We start from the raw sequence: 21,995 nt of genomic DNA, 5'->3' as shown, positions 1-21,995 counted from the left end.
TAAAGATCTGCCTATTGTAAAGAATGCCCTTTACCTTAACAACATATTAATTCAGATGTGAGTCCTTATTTTAAAATATTATTTAGACTAGGGCATAAAAGGTCTGTTTCTATTCTTTCGTCTTCACTGAATGAGTCATTTTGCCCTTCATTTTTCGAAGTCCTTACGCAAACTGTGCAATGAGGAAAAAAACTTCAGTAATTTGAAGCTCTCAAAACAATTCTCTGTAAGGATTTTGTTGGTACCTTCAAAATGCAAAATAATTTCTTCTTGCTTTCTCAACGAGCTTTTTAAAAATAGGTACTGAATTTGTTCCACTACTTCCACTACTTCAAGGTTTTCCCTAGAGAAAGGATCTACTGATTTAGGTGGCAATTTTGCTTGAGAATATAGTTGCAATTCTTTATTTTGCTACTTATAGTAGCTATAGTGATTTGAAAGTTTGTTCTTTTTTTGTTTTTTCCTGTGAAATTTATTGGTTGCTATATTCTATAACTCATTCAAAGACCTTTGTTCCTTGGTTGCATAGGTTTTATGACCACACTTATTCTTTGAGAGAGGTACTATTTTGATCTATACTGCTGTCTAGACTTTCAGTCTGTAGTAATAGATATATTCTCTCAATATTTCATGTAAAATTTGATATTTCTTTAACCTACTTCTGACTTAATTTATGGTTATCATTATTACATCATGCAAGATAAACTAGCTATATAAGTGAAGTTCTCAGCTGATGAAAGCTAGCATAATTTTTGAGTTTTTCACAGTAATAGTCTTTGTTTGAAAATATCCTGCGTGTAAAGATTGTGCAGGATTGCAACAAAGTGCTATTCTGTAATGCCAGATATGTAGGAGCAGTACACAAGGGCTATTTGAGTTACAGACTTGCCTTTTCTGAGTATGCCCAGTGCATCCTACTACTGCTGATACTAGAAATGTACTTTAGTACAGCAACAAACAGGAATAAAAAAAAGCAGTTAAATTCAGTTCTTTTCCTTGATAAAGGGAATTGAACCAACAGCTACCCTGGAAAAAGTTCTAAGAAAGTTAGTTTTTCTATAAAGATGAGTTACTTTTTTTGGGGAAAAAAAATAAAAATGTAACAAAGAAACATATATTACGGTTTAGTGGTTAAGGGAACACCTGGCAGTTGGCACAGGTCACTATTCAATTTAAAGTTTTCTCCCTGAAACTCTCCACTATTAATAAACCTGTGTCCCCATTTAAATTTCCAGCTCTATCAAGAATTTTCTAGATTCTTGGAATTGTTACAGTTTTGTAAGATTCACAGTTATTTATGGTTTGGGGTTGAACAGTATAAATAGTTTTCTTCAGAGTGTGTGTGGGAAGGAATTGTAGCTGAGATGTGTCAAAAAGTTTCCACGATTACCAGTTTCAAAATGACATAATATTTGAAAAATTTCAAAGGTCAATAGTGGCTTGACCATAAGAAAAAGAATCACTTTGAACAGAATGAAATTATTTGATTAGTTTCAAAATGTGATTTTATCATCACACCAATATCCTTATGGCTATGGCTTTATTTCAGCCCAGAAACTCTGTTAAAACCAGGAAATATATTATTTTCATAATTAAAATTATTTACTGTTAAAAACTGGGAAGAAAGCAAAAAAACCCATTGAATGACTTTAAATTACATTCCTAATGTTGGCATGTTAACTAGTAGTTTTATTGTGTTGTTAGTGCAGAATTGCGATGGGGGCAGGAGAGGAGGCAGGAAGAGAAGACACCAGCTAAGAGTCTGAATGATTTGTCAGGAAATCAAATCAAAATGGTCTGAAATAAGAAAGATCTGTGGAAAGAGGAATTGATGGAAACAAAAGGAAAATACAAAACAGGAGATCAAGCTATGAGAAGCAAGTGGTGGCAAGCCTTCCATCCAGGATTTTTTCTATTGTCCAAGATATCAAAGATGTCAAATTGGAAAATGCCCAGTCTCTAAAATTTGCCCAGAATGAAACACTTCAAAGAAGAAAGATGAGAGGATGCAATTCAAGGAATACCACAGAAATCAATGTTGAATCATCAATCAACTTGATGGCAAAAGGAAGAAGTAGTAGGAAGTTTGGAACAACCATAAGAGATCAGTGCTTTCGGACAGTGAGGAGACATAGTTTGACTTCAAGGAGCCACTATACTTAGAAAAGAGAGAAAAAAAGGTTATTGCAATATGCAATAATTTAAATATGAATCATAGTTCAAAAGAGTCAAAGCACTTCCCTTACTGTGTAGAGAAAAGGGAGGGACTGAGGAAGAAATGAGAAGGAGGCTTTGGGAATTACTTAGGAAACCTGGCATACAGTATTTCCAATAGTCATGTAGGAGATGTTCATTGAAATAATGGCAGGAGTGATCCATGGACAACAGGAAATGGAGATTTGGAACTTCCTTGGTCTGAGAAAGAAAGCAGCTGGTGAAAAACTTTCCACGGAGTCCCCACAGCTTCTGTCCTCAGTCTCACAGAATTTAATTTTTCAGTTGTTTTTAAACTTTATATTTTATTTCTTTCTAATTGGAATTTCAGGTGGAGTTACATGGCTACCAGATGTGGTCTACACTGAAGGAGTTTCAGCAGGCACAAACAATATGCTTATGGAAATGCTGATAACTGGAGAACAGTAGTTATTCAATACAATTTAATTTCAAACATTTTGCATCATAATGTAGTTCAATCCATTGGGAACACAGAGATTTTGGTTGGAGACTAATGATGGCTTCAAAGCCTAATATGCCATGAGACTGCTATAGATATTTTAGTAGGGACTGTGTTAAAATGTCTTTAATGAAGCAAAAAGGTGGACTTTTAAAAAATTATTTATAAAGTCAGATCACAGTTGTCAAGAAGAACTTTTAGGCTTACAGAAAAACGGAGATGAGTCTGGACCTGAGTACTTAGGGTTTTTGTTTTTACACCCCCCCTCCCCCTCCCCACCCCAGCTCCTTAGGGTTTGCTGTGCATAGATCTAAACTGTTCACAGTTCACTAACGCTGTGTAGTAATTTATAGTTTCTTCTGGTTGTGTTTATAGTGCAGTTTCAAATCTCTGTATTGAAATTTGCACAGTTTTGCAGTGTTTCTTTTCAGAGAACAATTTCATCTTTGTTTGAGAAAGATGGGCACTTTATTATATGACATGAATTCTCAGGCTTCAAAGGAAGACATTTCTTTAAAGTTTTAGAGACTAAAATGAATATTTGTGATTTTGAAGAAGAGATTAATACTTTGATTCAGATAGGGGATGGGAAACTGCTGGGGAAATGAGATGTAATCTAATTTGTACCTAGAGAGGCAAATTGTTCAGAGATTAAAAGAGTCAAATGCAAAGGTGAGGAGGAAATCACAGAATCATAGAATCATCAAGGTTGGAAGAGAGCTTTAAGATTATCAGGCCCAACCATCAACCCAGCACTATCACTGTAAATCCTAAATTATATCACTCAGAGTGAGACATGCTGAATGACAGTGCTAGAAAGCTGAATGCCTTATGTTACTCTGAGGACAGTGTACCCAGTCACTGAATTCACTCCACAGTTCATATGTGGCTCCATTTGCTGTAAAACTGTGTGTGGACATTGGTGCCCATTCTAGAAAACAGTGCAGCACCTCCTGACGGTGCCTCTGCTGACTGCTTAGCTGTTGATGGGCCTCAAGGAGCATATATTAGCCTAGTGCTTACCATCCTATCATTGTCCTCCTGTTAAAGGAGGTGACATCTGTGCAAAGCAAATGTCTCTGTTACCATCCTTCTCCCAGAGACATTGTAAAGTGGTAAAACTCCACCTGTTCCATTTCCAGACTAGCATCTGCATGTGGAGGCTTAATCTCTTACTTGTTAAAGACTTGTTAACATGACCAAAATGTGGCAAGTAAAATCCTTATCTTTTGTGGTCTTTGCCCCAAGTGTAGTGAAATAAGTTGTCCAGAAGGACTAATCTGTTCTGTTCAGATGGTACTTCTGGTTGGGGTTTTCAAGCCTCTCCAATATTCTGGCATACACAGCTTGTGCATAAAATAAAGTAATGACAAGTCATGTTTGGATCAGGCAGTTCTCTTTTTTACAACCACAACAGAGCCAACAAGTCCTTGTTGAGTTAGAACAGTAAACAGCTTGGTTTATTTTCCAGTGCCCTTTCTTACCCTGCAAATGCTGTCTTCCTTGTGGTTGTTGGCAGAGGCAATGTGAATAGCACCAGGAGTGTACTTGGGATCTGTTACATGCAAAAAAGGAGTACCTGATGGTATGATTGTTTCAGGCAGTGTAACCATAGATACTCTGAACAGTAAAACAATGGTGTGAGGTAAAAAGGCTTTTTGTACACAAAGTAGTTTCATCTAATTAGCATGGCTTACAAAATAAGAGCAGAGATGTGGTAACCCATGTTTTGTCATGTGTCAGTACCAAGGTTATGTATGCATTACTCTTGGAGAGCTTTGTCTAAGAGTAGGCAGCACACAGTGATGTCTGTGGCTACATCTTGAGGGATGTGACAGTGAGATGACTTTCTTAGAATTGCTTACTCTATGTTTTTCTGAGTAGTGAGGAAGTCAATGTAATGTATCACCTATTGTTTGTTCCTGTGATTTTACATGGCTTTAATTGCTGTGTGGGTTTTATACTAATATTTTGGAATGATTGTGTGATGCCCATTTCTACTATAATGATTGAAGATTAAGTCAGTGGCTTTTTCATAATCATCATAGCAGTCCATCTTATTTCTGCCATTTTGAATTATGATTAAAACTATGTTATTTACTTGTTGTTTCAAGTAAATACAGACATGAACTTTACCATGATGAAAAGTATCATTCATCAACTGAATTAAAAGTGTTATGCCTTTTTGATCTGAGGAATTAAGCCAAAACCTGCCTTATACGTAGTCCTAGTCTCCCCAGGAATGCATGACAGATCGGGACAATGGAATTTCTACTCCTTTGACCATGGGCCAACTTTGAAATAATAAAACAAACTGTGTGCTCCTGCCCCCAAAAACTGAGCTCTGCTCACTCTTGACCCCGTGATGGGATTAACCTCATGGTAGGCAGGACAGACAAAGACCAAGAGATTGTTCCTGTTCTTTTACATATATGTTTTTTTCAGTAAGAAAGAAACAATTTCTCAGTTGAGGCGCCATGGGGAACTGATCCTGAATCATTGCTCCAGGTCTATGTTATTATTTGCATTTTGGAAGTCTGCTTTGCAACCACAGGTTTGGTCAATTTTTTTTTAATGCTGTCACTCTTACAAGTCTCCAGGACATTGCCCCCTTTGCACACAATCCCTATTCTTTGTTTCTAGTAAAAAGATATAGTTATTACTTTGCTTACCCTCATTGTTAACAAAGAATAAATGTAAAGATTAATTATTCTTCCTCTTTTTGGAAGAACTATTCCTCCACTGTTTTTTTTTTATAAATGCATATCAATTTTCCTGCTGTATGACTCACCAAAACTTTTTTCTACATCTACTTTTGTCTCATACCCAGTCCCTTCTGGGAACAGAAAAATAGCTTCCTTCATTTGGTGTCTCACTGTGAATTCTTGATTAGATTAGCATATTAGTCCAGCACTGAAAGCTCAGAGAGATCATATCTCATCAAGTCAAGAAAGAAAAACTCAAGCCCATAACAGACCACTGAAATGCAGTTGCTGATGTTGTGCTTGAAAATATTCTGTAGATGTTGATATCTTCACTGAAAATATTTTCTTCAAGTGAAATGATGCTGTGAGTACAGAATACTGCATGAAATTAGTTATCATTAGCAAGCATCCTGGCATTTACCCAGCTGTACTCAAAGCTGTTAGAACACGCTACGGAAATGCACTCTGTCCAAAACTGATTAAAAGAATGAATCTGAGGTGGCTTCTCTTGATGAGAATCCCACTTTCAACACAGAAAGACTGATGCCTTGTCATTTAACGATACACCAGAAGCTAAGAAAATGAAGCTTTTACCAGTCAGTCTGGGACATGTGCATTTTTAGGCTAGCAAAGATTTTCTCTCCATCTTGTGGTTTTGTTTTTACTTTCCTTGTTGTATTCAGTGTTATTCATGAAACACTTAAATTGTCTATTCCTGCAGAGAATTCCTGGATGGAGAATAGCGTGAATAGCCAAAAAGCCTGTAATTGTTCACCCTGCAGTGTCTGGATTTAATTCCTTCCTAAAGTCTGTCCAAACTGAAATGTTTGGTAAGTTGGTAGTTATGAGGGAGAAGTCCTTGTGGCTTGACAGTGGCCAGCAGCACAGTGTGGTGCTGTGGGCATCCTGTCAGACCACACTGGTCCTAATAACTGGGAGCTGGAAGGCAGAGAATAGTGCTAGTACAGGTCCTCCTCTGGGTCCTCAGTGGTAGATTTACTCTTCTTTGCAGGCACTTATCTTTGCAGGCACCTCAGGTATATTCAGGTTGGCTGTGTCTAACTCACTTGTGACAAAGTTCCAGAATTTGAAGAACCACCTCTGAGGAAGGGTTATGTGGTGCAGCGATTCCATCAGTGGGAGAACTGGTGAACACTGACCCCAGAGCAACCTGGACACTGTGACACAGTGGTGCAAGAAGATTAGCTCAAGAAGCAAAGCTTGGTCCCTTTTCTGCTAACAGAAATGTGTTTGGGGAATGTCTGCTGATTGCTGGAGCTCTCTTTTCATCAGAGCTAAACCCTCCCACCAGATTAATAACTCTAGGTATGAGTAAGAGCCAGATGTGCTGACTGGCTGGCGAGGTTGCTGCAGGGCAGCTGGCCTTTGTAGTGTGCTTTGCTAGAGTTGAGGAAGGAATTTTTCTATTAAAGGGAAACATATTACAATTTAGAGACTTCTCTTCATAATTAATATATCAATAATGACTTGTGTGCTTAAACTGAAATAATGAAAAATTAAGCAGAGGATAGACAATAGTTGATAACAGTGTTATGTGCAACCTTTAATTGCCAGGGAATGGTAATGGAGAAGATTGCCTCTTATTATGAATTCTTCTGACTGAATTATGAAACGTACAGACAAGCCTCAGGTTTTTAATTAATCATTTTTATTTTAATGCAGTTCTTAAATGCATTCATTACCTTTTTCATTGCTTTCTTAGTTGCCTTACTCACCTCAATTACTGAAGCTCCAGGCAAACTTCAGGCAACTTTTCATGACTGACTTTTATTTGCAGATGTCCAAACAGATGCTGCAGAACAGTATTTTACGGGTTATATGCCTTTACTTACTCTTTCTTTCTAGTACTAATTAGTCATCCTAGATAGCATGGTCCTTGTGATATAAATGCTGATGATGAGCTATTGAAATTTTTGTCTAGGTTCTCTCTGGTAGCATTTGCATTGTTGCTAAACTACCTGTTTTTCCACTATTCTTCTTTGAGAATACTTAATAAGGGTTAATGCTATTTCATTACTTGGATTCACAATCAAGTACTGCCAATGCTAATCTGCTTAGTTTCTGTTCAATTAAGTTGCCTGCTCTTGTTAACTGAAAGTTGAGTGACTTTTAAAGATAGTTTGAATAAATCAAGTGGAAATGTGACCTTGTATTTCTTTTTTTTCTATACTCTCTACTCTATTTTTTTTGCCAAGATCTTGTTTTAGGTGATCTGGCACCTTCAAATCCATATTATTAAACATAAAGAAGTACAAACTCCTAAACATGCTTTCCTTTACATACTAAGGCATTGATCAAGTTTTTCATGTGTTACTATGTTAAACTTGTCTTTTTCACATAAAAACAAAGCAAAGAATAATAATTTTGAAAATAGTGATTTATAAAGAAAAACATTTTAACTTTCTAAACAATTATAGTGACATCCTGTAATAACATGGTATTTTACATAAAATACTAAAGTTCTAAGGATAAAACACTTCAGCACCATATGCTTAAATTTTTTTATTTATCCACTAATGGCTAAGATTTAAATAGCCTGTTTACATTTTTTTCTTGAATATCCTTTCTTTAAACTAGTTTTAAAAGAAGTATTTAAAGATGTATTAAAGTCAGATAACATCATAATGTATGTTTGGAAATTACATACTGAAATATCCATCCATATGCATTGAATGGTAGGTGCTACATATTTATGTAGTGCATATATATAGCTAAATATATATTTATAGGTGCTATAGCACTAACCACTAACTATTCAGGAGTAATTCACTTCTGAGTGAAACCATGGATCACAAGGTGAACACAGGCAGTGAATGCAGAAAGGACCAAACCTGCTTCTATGCTTAACATAACACAAATAATATTTAGAGCTGACAGATGGAATAGAGTGCTCAGGACTTGATAATAAGGAACAAGAGCGCAGCAGATAAGAGAACACTGAGTGTAGAGGGCATAACTCTGCAACAGACACATAGTGTTTAGAAGAGGAGCAATATAACAAACCAATTATGTTTCAGTACAAACAGTGCCTGAGCAGGAGTGCTTCGAGCCAAGTTCTTGGTACAAGAGGCTCACAAAGCCCAACTTGCATCACACTTTTTCAGTGAGTAATTCAGCACCCTACCACAGAGCTGTTTAACTCTGATCATTTCTGTATGCACTTACTGCACACATGCAGTCCCAGAAACACACACTCTATTCAAAGCTAGAGATAATAATGAAGTATTTTTGCATTTATTCACATGCAATTAAAAATCCAGTAGCATTCACAGTTTGAAACACAGAAGCTTGCCACCTTTATAACATTAAAAAATGGAAATTCTAGATTTGTTTTGGTCAGCTAATAGGAACAATCTGTTATCGAGTACAAATAGATGAAAATGAAAATTTTACATCAACTCCAAACATTAAAATTTCATCCTGCAAAATAATACAATTGTTTTGCCTCTTTGTCTCTTCTTAGAATACTTCAGAAAGTTTCACCTGATTGGAAAATTACATTTTTGCCAGTCATTGGTTTATCTTCATGAATTGGCTTAATTCCCTACCTTCTGCAGCCCTTGGATTTTTTTCCCCCCAAGAAACTGCCCAATAAACTTTCATTTGAAGATTCACCTCTGACTGGTAAGAGCTGTCAACTCTCTTTAACCTCTTGAGAACTGTCTGGGTTTTTAATAATGTCTCTGTGCCTCTGAGTTCACTTATACACACAGAAATTCTTCTCCTTTACTATTCATTAACTTCTGTCAGGTAACGGTGTGTTAGCTATTTTTTTAAAAAAATATTTTTTCCTCTCCACTGGTATAAGACTTTACAGATCAGAAATAACTCCAGAAACCAAGGAATTAAAATTGCCAAAATGTGGTTCATCTGATTGTAATGAAACAATTGACAGAAAATACATTTGTAAATGATAGTAAGGAAAAATTTTTTCATACTGGAGGAACAGGATATATGAGTTACTAGAGGTTTGGGATATTTTAACATGTATAGAAAGTTCTTTTTTAATAAAGAATAAAATTTACTTTGTGATATGCCTAATAGATTTCCTTAACCTGAACTTGAAACTGAACAAAAAGTAGATTTTGAATTCCTAGTTCAAGAAATCTATTACTTTTTCCAATGTCTGAAGACTACACAGAAACACGGTTCAATTTTTGTCTCCTACTATGTATATAATAGAATATGATACAGTTCTGAACCTATAGTAACTTAATTAAAAATATATTACCATATCTGTACATTTTTCCCCTGTGCACTGTAGTGTTCTTATACCCAAAATACGATGTAAAAATACAAAAAAAAAAGAGAAGAAAAAATTACGCTCTAGCAAATAATATGTAATCCATCAGATTTCTTCTGAATTTTACTAGTAGCTTGAATAGAAGAGTATTGAGTCTTCCTCCTATCAAAAAGAAAAAGGTTAAACTTTTTTGCAAGATTACCTTTAAATTGCAATGTGACCATGAATCGTGGTCAGAAAAGTTTGTTTTGCGGTCAGTTATTTGTTCCTAAGTATCAGGCATGTATTGGTCATACATCTCAGTTAGAAGACATTGAAACATAGCTGAAAGGCTGCAAAGAAATTGCTGTGTACATTCTTGCATGAGGGTCACAGTGGTATCCCTTGCTTTGGTGCCTGAAAACAAGTGAGAACTCACTGTGTGAAACGGTTGTGAGTCAGAAGGTTCTTGAGGAGTTGTATACATTCGATGTGCTTTCTATGTATTGTTTTACCTTCATGCAAGACACATTGATGAAAGGATGGAAGAGACTGTATACTCACTGTATTCTTGAGAAACCTTTATTTCTCATGTCCTTGCCTGATAGCTTGTTACAGAAAAGTCTATTTTCAAACAACTATCACTACGTTGCCTTTAAGACCAAGAGATAGGTGACACTTTATTCAGGTGATAGTACATTTTGTGTGCTAAAGTAATTAAATGCAGAGAGAAGCCATTGTTAAAACAAATAAATCCTGCATTTAGGGCCCTGTACTTCCCTCAGTGGGAGAAATTATACAATGATATATTCATGGGGGAACAGAGAAATTTAATGGAGTTGTCCGCCAGTGCATTCCCTTTTCGGATTGCTGCCATTTCTCCACAGGAATTTCAGGGCTCCTCCAGTTGTGATTTTTCTGAGTGCCCTTTTAAAGCTTTTAATCAAGATAACTAGAATAATCCACTGACTCTCAGGTTTTTGTAATAAAACATATAAGAATGGGGCCCATGCTGTTTAAAGAAAGTAAGTAAGGAGAAAACAAAAAAATGCAAAAAATTCACACTGTGAATCTCACAGGATTCTTTCTTCATTTGTTGAAATTTTGGTTTTGCTCAACAGTTTTAAATAGTTGCTTGATTTCCAAGCTTCAAAATCACAGAGAATAGTCTGTAAGATTTCTTGCCTTTTCTATGTGGGAAATAATTACTTGCATATACGCCATTTCCAGTGACCTCATATTTGTGGGTTGTCAGCATCTCTCCTAAGGACTGGATGACTTTACGCCCAAAAGCTTTGAGTATCCTTCAGTCTGGAGTGTATTGAGTTTTTTTAATGTGCTTATGTGTGACTAAGTAGGGTATCTGTTGACATGTGAATGTGATACTTGCAGATTTCCATTCAACTCAGCAGGATTTAGCAGTTCTGGAAACAAGAATTATAACCATTCTTGCAGAGCACTCAAAAATTCAAATTCCCCAAGAATATGAGCTACTGAAGGTTGGTGAGATTATGGTTTCAGCATTGCTTAAAGCAAGAACTATTAGAAATTTTGTAAAGGATGAGGGGATTGAAAGCACACTCATAAGTTTGCAGACCGTAACAAGGTGGGCAGGAGTGTCAAAGTGCTGGAGTGCAGGAAGGCTCTGCAGAGGGATCTGGACAGGCTGGATTGATGGACTGAGGCCAGTGGTATGAAGTTCAACAATGTGAAGTGCCAGCCCTGCCCTTGGGTCACAATGACCCCAGGCACTGCTACTGGCTTGGGGCAGAGTGGCTGGAGAGCTGGTCAGCAGAAAAGGACCTTGGGGTGCTCATCAACAGTGGGTGAACATGAGCCAGAGTGTGCCCAGGGATACAGTAAGGCCAATGGCATCCTGTCCAGTATCAGGAATAGTGTGGCCAGCAGGACCAGGACAGTGATTGCCCCTTGTACTGGGCACTGATGAGACCAAACCTCAGATCCCATGTTAGTTCTGGGCCCTCACCACAAGACAAACATTGAGGTGCTGAAACTCATCCAGAGAAGGGCAGCAGAGCTGGTGAAGGGTCTGGAACACAAGTCCAATGAGCAGTAGCTGAAGGAGCTGGGGGCTGCTCAGCCTGGAGAAAAGGAGGCTCAGGAGTGACCTTATCAGTCTCTACAATTACTTGAAAAGGGGTGTAGCAAGGTGGGGGTCGGTCTCTTCTCCCAAGTAACAAGTGATAGGACAAGACAAAATGGCCTTAAGTTGTGCCAGAGGAAGTTCACCATGGATAAATTTCTTCATCAAAAGGGCTGTCAAGCACTGGAACAGGCTGCCTAAGGGAAGTGGTTTAGTCACCATCCAGGACATGTAGATGTGGTATTTGGGACATGTTTTCGTGGTGGATGTGGCAGCACTGGGGTAGAGGTTGAACTCAATGATCTTAAAGGTCTTCCAACATAAATGATTTTATTATTCCCATTGTTCTTTGCTGCCTGATTTTTTTTGGTTGTTGTTGTTGTTTTTGTTTTCCCCCCAGATACTTAGCATGCTTTCTAAAGACTTCTCTACCTTGAAGTATATATCTCAACTGGCTTGAAATACAAAGGCTGAGAATCCTAAATCCAAAAAATAAAAAATAATAAGCTGTTAAATTGGGAAAAAGTCCTGAAATCCATTCTTGGTATGGTGCGTTGCCTATTTTTCAATAAGTAAAACATTCTCTTCGTGGTTTTGTTTGTTTACATAGGAGAGGAGCATTGCCAAAGGAAACGCAGAAGGATTTGTTTAGAAAAAAACCCCTCTCTAACTACTCATATAATCATGTGAATGATTTAATGGAGAATGGAATTATCTGGAAAGGTAAATGCATTGGAAACCACTGCCTGAAAGTTCAGTTCCCATTAAAATACATGTGAACGATTCACCTAGAAACAAAAGAAACTAGAAACTGGCTTTGATGATATAAAAATGCTAGCGGAACACTAGAATTGGGAGCTGTGTTACCAACAAATCCTGTACCATTTCCCCTCTTGCCTGCTGCTTATCTGCAGCGCTGGGCTCTCAGCTCTGCATAGTCACTGACTTCATCTCAAACAATGGGAAAGCAATGACAAACTCAGCCACTTACTGCAGCTGCCAGAGTGACAGTAGCAGAAGGAAAAGACAAAGCAAAGAAAAAAAAAAGCTAAAAACAATGACATCTAACAGCTATCTGACACAGTCTAGAGCCTGTACTCAACTGGTTTGCCTGCTAGCATACTGATGGTAAGCTGGCACCCAGATGCTACAGTGATGGGCAATAAATAAATAACATTGTTTTGTTCACAATAAGGATGAGTCAGGATGCTCAAGAGACAGGGGATGATTCATATTCAGACTTCAGAACTCTATCAGATGCTATTTTGCATGCCCTCAGGAGTTCAGTAACTGAGACGGAGAAACAGATAGTTATTACTGTGTTACTGCTGTGCTTGGCTACTATATGTTAATTTACAATTGTTCCATGTTCAAGGAAATTGTTACTTATTCCTTAGGTGGCCATAGTGAGGAGAGTGTGAGAAGTTGCATATACAAGGACGTGTGCCTGCTGGAATGAATCCTTCTACCACTGTGAGTTATGAAGTGAACGACACAAGGCAAAGCAAATGAATTGCATGTCTGGCTTCTCCTCCACTACAAGTGCCTTTCTGAGGAAATACTAACATGCCTTTTCTCAGTCCTGTACCTCATATTTGACTTCTTTTTACATAATTTTGTGCCTCTTTCTTTTTTCCTTCCCAGAGGGTGACAGAATGTCAAGTTCCCAAGCTACACTTGTTCTTCTCATTGCAAGAGATATGCAAAGAAAAAGTGTAGCTCAGTTTGAAGTTATAATTTTCTTTTAATTGATCTATATTTCTTCATAGCCATGGAAGAGCTCCATTCACTGCTGCATCCTGTTCTTGCTGGGTATGGGTGGAGCTTGTTGCTCTTGTGCTTTTCCTCTATTATTCAGGTCTAACTCTAAACTTTTCAGCACATAAGAACACAAAGCCAACAAAATCTCAAATGTTAGGTGAGAATGTTACAAGTTGGGAATCAAAGGCATGAATTTAAAAATTACTTGCATGGTAGAAAAATTACACAACTGGTTATTCTGAGAGGCAGCTAGAAAAGAGTTTCTCTGGAGAGGTGTCCTGGTTCCTTTTCCTTACTTGGGAGAATTTGAGGGCAAGGTTGTATAGGTAAACGAAAAATTTTACATGGCCATACTGCATTGTTTAAAAGCTCTTATTTTTCTGCTTTTCTTTCAGCTTGGCAATTGTGATTAGAAGCAAATGTCTAATTTGAGAAGGCCAATTCACAGATACAGTTGCTGTCTGGCGCAGTCTTCTGTTCTGTGCAAACCTTCCCAACCATGAACATCCAGCTTTGTGCAGCAGGGAATCCAGATGGATGTTTTTGCTGAGTCTGGGATTTTGTTTACAAATGTTTCCTCTCTATTAAAAAAAAAATCCTCACAGACACAGTTAAGTAAAAAAAATGAAAAAATGCATTTGAATTTCATATATATATATATATATATATATATATATATATATATATAACATGTGTACTAAAGGTAGAGATGCTGAATTTTCCTGTTAGATTTCAACTTCATTTTAACCTTTTTTGTTCCTTGGTTTTATTTGTCCTTTGAACATGGGTTTTGACTATGCCATCTGACTAAATTTTTTTCAGCTGATTTTTTCCCATGTTTCCTAATGAAAAGAGCCTCCTTCTGCTTCACTAGTTGCATTTGTGCATTACAACCAAACAATGGAGGAGGATTATTCTATCAAACAAAATTAATGCATATTTAAAGGACAGACTTCTCCAGTAGGGTCCTGGAATAAATTTTGTGATACAGCATACAGGAGACAAATGTAGCACGTTTTTGACTAAATTTTGGATAGATTTTTTTTCATATCTAGTTGGGATCATGCTCAGCATGGAGTGCCAGGAAACAAGCATAATTCCAGCTGCATACAGGTGAGTATTTACAGGAAAAAAATTGTAGTATGTGCCAATGTATCCTATGCTTTGCCATTCAGTAGACATAAATGACTGCTAAAAGATTCTTTTGACTTCTTTTGACTTCTTTTTAAATGCATTTAAATTTAAAGATTTCTGTTATTTTATTTCATAATTTTTTCTCATTTTTCATCCTGTAGTTTGGAACGATCATTTGCTTCTATTCCGCTGTCTATTCAAAAAAATGTAGTGAAGTGCACCTGAGTATGATGCCAGATTCTGGCTTGATATAAACTTGACTTGAAGAGGGTCACACATTTAAAGCCTTTCAATGAAACCTAAAGACCTGACTAATAATGCAAAACATTCTCAGTAAAGATTGCTTTGTCCAAAAGTTTAATTCTAATATGTTTTGAATTTTTAAAATTCCTTTTCAAGTTGCATTTGATGCATAAGTTATTTACTGTTTTACAAGTAGCGTAGTATAACTTTTTTTGTGTAATGCATGGGAGGAAAAAACAAATCAAAGGCTGGTTAGTGGTGAAGAGAAGTAAAACAATAATGATAAAGGAAAGTATTTGAAAATCAATTATATAATGGAGCTTGAAAGTGATTTGGTGGACAGGAAAGAGGGAAGTGTTTGAGACAGAAACATGCAGAAGGAAATAGGGGCTAAAGTAACTTTACCTTTCATCTGGGTAATAGTCAATCTGAACCGATGCACAATGATCTAGAATTGGGTATTTTAAAGAATATGACATTATTTTCTTCATCACTTACTTTTCCGCTTGCATCTCTATTGAGTCAGACCACCTCGGTGTATTGGTTATTTTTGGGGAGATTCCACTACTCTTCACTAACGATATTTATGCGGAATGTGTCCCCATGTTTCTCTTGAAGAGTACATCCAAAGTTGTATTTGAGATACCCCAATATACCTCTCAAATTGTTTTGACTTAATGTGATTGTTCCAGTTTTGGGATTTTGGGATTCCAGTTTGAGATTTGGGAGTAGATTGAGCAAGCCTAACTCAATGCTTGTGTTTCAGTTTTTGTCAGCGGCAAAATGGGACAAATGATTCTTGATGCAAAGTAGAGTCTGCCTGGGCTCTAATTTCATATGACAGCTATAAATATTATTCTTGCCAAGTCTCATTCATCTCCAAGGGTGATCACTTGGTTAACAATTTTGAGTTTATGCTTGTGCTGAAGGTCACTCTCCAGCATTTCCATCATCAGACTCCTTCAAGCAAATTTTCACTTCTGAAAGCAGTGCCTATGCAGAGAGAAATTAACTACCTATTGCCGCAACAGTGCACATGAATGAGCAGTTATCAAATCACAAGATTGGTGCATGGTCAGTAACGCTCTGCGGGCTGTAAGACAATTGCAAACTGTTTCTAGAATGTTTGTTTATTTCTCCTGTGTCTATTCAACACATAGTTTTGAAATATTTGTACTTGCCAGTTCTTCACGCTTATGGAGTGGGCAAACTGTGTGATTGGACTCAGTTGATATTAGGTTTCTTCACACTGTGTCCCTTGTTCCTTTTTAGAATCCTGCAAGAATAACGCATGCTTTCTTAACTGTTGGCACTATTTACTGAAATCTGCACAGGTCAAGAGATACATTCTGTGCTGGTTGGCGGATCCAGCCTACTGACCCGTGTAAATAAAGGTAACCTCTCCAAAAAGCCAGCTATGCTTATTTCTCAGTCAAGATTTGGAGTAAGTCGTCAGTACAGTCATTAGATATCCATGCATGTTGATTTTTTAGGAATGTTTGAGAAATTTCATGGTTTGATAATATACACTAGTGACTTCCAAATTTATTTGGATTTTGTTTTGCATTGATATCTAATTGTTCAATTATAAAGTTGGGTGGTTGGTATATCGTACATCTGCAGCTTGTGTTGACTTTGGACTCTATTTGCACCTTGACAGACCACAACAGCATCACTAATTCTTCCAGATCCCTGATGTGTCATGGCATTACATTCAGATTTAGGACCTGGGGAAGGATTTTATATATCTGGAAGTAAATGATATATGGTCTCTATTTTTTCATTCTGCCTTCAAGGAAAATGATGAACAAATGGTTGTATCTTGCAGAGAATGAGAGATGTTTTTGAGAAAATGGCTGGAGAAAGGTCAAATTTGTGACTATTGTACATTGTGAAAGGTACATTGTGAAACTAATGAAAAACTTATGAAATTAGTGTCTACTGAGTAGAGGAAAAGCAGAATCTGGCCCACAGGGAGAGGCAGTAAGTATGGAATATGAACAGTACAATAGTTCTATTTACACAAAGACTTAGTAAAACAAGCTGTGTTATTTTAGCTGAGTCTGCCCAATTTACTATCCAAACACAATATTAATGATACATAATTGGCATCCAATCAGTACCACTTAAGAGGAATGTTGTTGTGCAATGCTGTGTTTTCAGAGCAGTTGCCTTTCACGGTGCATTACCAGTAGGGTCTGTTACCCAGAGCTGCCAGAGAGTGCGCGAGAGGGAGCAGTGCTCCCAGATGTGCTTTCGGAAGATGTGGGTTAATCCTTTGCTCTAATGACAAAATTATGGTGTTTCTGAATGTCTGTGTTCTGCTCCAAAGGCTGCTGCAGCCTTTGGGCTGAGAGGAGAGCCTAGCCTGGGACTGCTCAGAGGCCTTGGATTGCTATAGTGCAGGATGCTTTGTAAGTCCCCATGATGCCCCTTTGCATTCTGCTGCAGTGTGTTCCCATCCAGGATATTGAAGAGCTCCAAGGAGACTGACTCTGGCAAGTGAATTTACAGTTCTCCAGGCACCAGTGGAAAAGAGCACAGAAGACCTTGCTTTGCTCAGAAGCAAGTGGGAACAAATATGATCTATTAATACAAAATGCTTCATCCTCTGGCAGTAATTTTCTTCCATATTTCTCTATTGTTTATTTTGCAGTTGTATTTTTTAATTTTCTTCCTTCTGTCATAGTGGCATATTAATGGCATCTTTTAGGTTAACATGGTATTCTCTGTGATATTTTGAATTTGTCAGTATAGTTGGCTCACATGATTATGTTAAAAAACTCCTCTGTTCACTGAAGTTTATGCAAGGAAAAACCCTGACTCCGTGCAAGGGCTGCATGCTGTGCTCACTGGCACTCATGGAGGCATCATTCCTATTTTTTTTCTGATATAAATGGTTTCTGGAGGTTGGCTTTTAATAGATGGAGGTTTGAAAAAAAGACTGGTGGAGATAAACTGCAATTCTCTTTATAGCTCAATAATTTGGTTTGAAGTATCTTGGAATTAGCAAGCTCAGAACTAGTTAGGTCATGACTGGGTTATCTTTAGGAAGTGGCTATTTGTACTGAGTCACTACAGAGCTGGTGCACAGAGTGAAGGTCTAGACTGCTGCCTGTGGTCCTCCCAAGCTCAATTTTCTGTCATTTTTCTGTTAACTGAGACCAGACATACATTTCAGGCGAATGTTGAACTGATTTTTTTCTTTTTTTGGGTACTTTCACCAGTTACAGATGTTTTGTTGTCTGCTCTCTTCCCTCCCACCCCCTGTATTTGGAGGTGTTTGCTTCAATGTCAGCACATTTGACTGTTATTTGTTACACATTTCTGTAATTACAGATGCAAAGCACTATAGTCACCAGGAAGAAATGTGGGGTTTCTCTTGTGGTCAGAAAGAATTCTGAAGTTTGTATAATGCTTTTGTTCCTGGACATTTTTTTCTTCTTAGGCCATTATATATCACTGAGATTTCATAGCATGGCACAAATAATTCTGCTGATGCTTGTGGTTTGCTCTCAGGGGACATCTCATTTAGTAAAAGGTTTCCACAAACCTTTAGTACTGTGAGGGACATAGGTGGAGTAATTTCCATTTTCCTTTTTATTCTTGGCCACCAAGCAGCATGAGCAATTTTCCTCTGTGACTGTTGCAGGTTGGCTTAGATTCTGAAGCTGCTTCTTACATGTATCATGTCAGTGGGAAAGAAAGAGATCATCTCCAGTATCCCAATCTACAGAGAGTCAAACCTTGCTCTTACTTTGAAATTTCTTTCTCTGAGAAGAGACTTTCTACCAGGAACTTTAAACTTTACAGGTTCAAATGCCCTCTGCAAGAGAACTTACCTGAAATACGTATAACTGATGCACACTTGTATTTACCCTGGTATAAATGTAGACAAATGAGCCAAAATCTACAAGGGTACCTGTGAATTTTAGATGAAGAGGGAGAAAAGTAGGTGGGAAATGAGCTGAACTAGTGTTTCTGTGCCACCTAAACAGGTAATAGGTCAGTCACGGTTAGGAAAGCCATGAGTAATAGCAGACCAAAAAGCATTGTCACATGAAGCAGTACACATGTGTCTAGAGCTTTATTTTTGGTCAAGCTGATATGAATGTGGGAGATATTGGGAAGGATAATGTCATGTATTTGTATGGTGCTCTTTGCTTTTGTTTGTTTGTTTTATATAGTCCTGAGATATGCTTGGGAGCCCCAGTCAGTCCTTTAGTACCACTGAGGTCTGCAAAGTTGGCAGGTTCCTCCCAATGGGGAGAATAGGTAAACACAGTAATAAAAAAAGTGATTTGCCCTAAATCATGTTTTTCCTCATGTCAGTCAGGGGTCTCTGGGTAAGGGAGAGGAATGCAGCCTCTACTTTAAATCAGGCTGTAGACCACATTAAAGATTTGAGAGCTGCCAATGGCTCTTTTGTTTTCCTCATCCTAAGCTGTGTTCGGTTTTCCTGCAGCTGTGTGTTTGGGTGGCTTTTCCTCGGCAGTAATGCCATGAGTATCAGCTGTGATTTCTTGAAACAAAGTAGTTAAGTCTGCTGTGTTCCCAGAAGTGCCACAAAGCCATTCTGTTTTGTCGACTCAGTGACTGATTATAGACCTTGGAGAAGTAGGCAACACTTGAACAGTCTGAAGTAGTGAAAATTGCATTATAAACTGCCTGATTTCTAGTATTCAGCATACATCAATCTTATTTACATACTGAAGGCATAGTCCCTTGCATCAGCTGTGGCCACTGAGCCTTGTGGGTGTGCACTACGAGGAAATCCACAACAAATCTGGTAAATTCACACACACTTTTACATTAACACAAATGTGATCTCTGCAGTGCTGGCTGAGTAATAATTTAAATGATCTAATACTTCAAATTAGATAATACTTTGATATGAAAAGGCTTCTTCTGTTTTATATAAAAATTCATAGAAATCTTTACTGGAACCTTGAAATTAAAGAGAAAAATCATCATTAAAACCCTCATTCCATATTGAGATGAATTCAACTTCTCCTTCTTTAAGTTTGAAATTAATAGCAAGTTTGGTTTATGCTTTTTCAGTGTGATGTGCTGCAATAACATATTGCAACTTGACAATGAATGTGGACTGTTCATTCCTTTGTAGCAGTCACAAGCTGCTGTGTCAAAATTCTGTTCTCCAATGGTAGAACTTCTTTCAGTTATATAAATCACAATTATATCCTGAGAAGTGACACTGAAAACTCCACTGCAAATAAGTTATTTCATGTCCTTGATCTTTATACAACATATTTTTCCCAGTTCTAAAGGACAAAGAAGTTATTTTCTAAGCAGCTGGCATTGCTCTGGGCTTGGACATCTGGATCTGGAGTTCTCTCCTCTTTGTGTGTCATCAGCATCCACCTTGGTCTAGCTGGGGCATGTTGCATGTATATTTGGTGGAGACATAAAGTAGGTCAGGTAGATTATGTATTTTAAATACATTCATTTATATACACTCAAATAAATACAATTAACACATGTATCATATACTGCAAATATTTTCAGTCTGTTTTCCTAAAGACATGCTGGCGGTTTCTGTGCAACACCTATCTTTGAGTGAGTTCTGTTTCTCCACACAGGCTGGGATAGAGCAGTCCTTTGTATCTAGAGGCATATAGGAAAGTCTGTTTCCTAGTAAATTTTTGCAATATTTAAAGATCTTTTCCTGTGTTTAACTTTATTACTATTAAAATTATTACTAGAGAAGGTAATTACCTAAAAAGAAACATAATTTCTGAGCCTTGAAATTAGATGTCAGCTTTGGGAAAGCTTCCAAAAAGATGGAAGAGAATTAATCTCTAATGGAGAAGACTTTTTATCTGTGCAAAATATTCCCTTGCCTTTTACCCTAATTCCTCCAGGTTATTCTCTGTACCTTTGCTCCTTTTGGTATCCAGAGGCTTTTTCACAAATGCAGCCATTTTATTTGTGCTTGTGTACCACTGACTGTAGCACTGTTTGTCATTTCTGTCCTGTGTGCAACAGGTTCCCCATCGGTGACATAAGGCATTAGTTAATATACTGCATTTTATAGATTCATGAATTAAATAAAAATGTCCTGATCAAATGGGGTGTAAGCCTGGCAGGATATAGGTAACCTGTGTTTATGCACTACCTAACAGAAGCATCTCTACTACTGATTAGATTAGTACCTCTTGGCACTAATGTAACATAAATATTTGATAATAGTAAAGAAACTAACTCCATCATACTGCAGGCACAATAAAAATGTAGCTTTGAAATACTCCTGGCATTGATCAGTTCTTTTGAACTGCTCCATAATGACATAAATGGTTTTATGCACTGAATAGTGTTAACTGACTAGTCCTGCTGGTTTTGGGTGCAAAAGGCATATCAGGTGGCCACATGTGCCTACATTTAACTGGGGTGGTTACTCCCTTCGCTAACTATCCAGGATCTGGGTACAACCTACACTTACCTTTCTGGGTTAATCAGGGCTACCTGCTGGGTGCATGGCAGACTGTATATTGCTAAAGGCTAAGTGGGAAGAGTTCTGCAACTTGAGCATGAAAAGATATGTTCTATCCCTATACTGTGAAATTCCAGCTGCAGATAGCATGGACTAGATGAATTATCACAGAATCTCAAGAAACCACAGCTTCTCTGCAATATTTTTTTTTATCTGCTCGGCAGTTTACCAAATGACTGCCAAGGAGTAGGAGGCTCTCATCTTGAATTTTGACTGGAATAAAGAAAAGTAGTTTTGTGTACATCTTCCTGAACAGTTTCTGAAGCACTCCAGCTGGCGTGATAATTTGTGAGCTATTCAGCTTGCCTGAAATTCAGCTGCTAAATTGTTTGTCAACTCTATTCCTTGCATTCATTGTGTTCTGGTCTCCTAAATGAAACAGTTGTGAATGTATTTACAGCCTGAGAAAGCTGGACCAGTGATAAAAGTCTGCAGTTTTGGTCATTGCTCATCAGCTGACGTAAAAGCAAAACCAAAGGGAGCATGTGCTTACTCTCTCTAGTCTTTAACTATGCCCATGTGTTGCCATTTAATTTGGATGGATCAGAGAAGTCAGCATTCAAGACTTCTGATAATTCAGGTCTCTTGAGGGAATATTAAATCCCAAACATCATAAGGAC

The sequence above is a fragment of the Pithys albifrons genome, chromosome 10 (genome assembly GCF_047495875.1).
Source record: "Pithys albifrons albifrons isolate INPA30051 chromosome 10, PitAlb_v1, whole genome shotgun sequence".
Lineage (NCBI taxonomy): Eukaryota > Metazoa > Chordata > Aves > Passeriformes > Thamnophilidae > Pithys > Pithys albifrons.
Note: the sequence above shows the minus strand (reverse complement) of the source record.